Here is a 449-nt window from a genome sequence, read left to right on the forward strand (position 1 = left end):
TATTTTTGGGTGAGTTTTGGGGTATTTCTGGCGTCGCGCCCGGCTCCCTCCGCGCCCTCTCCGCCTTCTGTCCCCTCCCGGCCGCCGTCCCCCCACGTGACCTGGCCCCGCCCCTCCCCGCCGCCACGTGACGCGAGCCCCGGTGCCGCCATGATGGCGGCGGGCGGCGGGGCCGGGCCCGGGCGGGCCCTGGAGGCGCTGCTGGAGATGGGATTCGGGGCCCGGCGCGCGTGAGGGCGGCGGCACCGCGGGGACCCCCGGGGGAGGGCGGGGGCGGCGGGAACGGGATCCCGGCGGAATTCGGGGGGTCCCGGGAAAGGCCCCGGAGCGCCCCCCGTGACCCCCCCCGGTCCCGCAGGGCGAAGGCGCTGGCGCTGACCGGGAACCGCGGCGTGGAGCCGGCCATGGACTGGTGAGGGGGACCCCGAAAATCCCCCGGGACCCCCCCA

At 78.0% G+C, this 449-nt stretch overlaps 1 long non-coding RNA gene across 1 annotated transcript; it reads left to right on the forward strand.

Annotated features, from left to right (window-relative positions):
• The first annotated feature begins 68 nt into the window (after nt 1-68).
• LOC121344675 lies at nt 69-447 on the forward strand. Its single transcript, XR_005953863.1, has 2 exons — nt 69-230; nt 359-447. It is a non-coding gene; the product is annotated as an uncharacterized LOC121344675 (long non-coding RNA).
• Nucleotides 448-449: the final 2 nt, after the last annotated feature.

The sequence above is a fragment of the Onychostruthus taczanowskii genome, unplaced genomic scaffold, assembly GCF_017590055.1.
Source record: "Onychostruthus taczanowskii isolate IOZ18803 unplaced genomic scaffold, ASM1759005v1 scaffold6639, whole genome shotgun sequence".
Lineage (NCBI taxonomy): Eukaryota > Metazoa > Chordata > Aves > Passeriformes > Passeridae > Onychostruthus > Onychostruthus taczanowskii.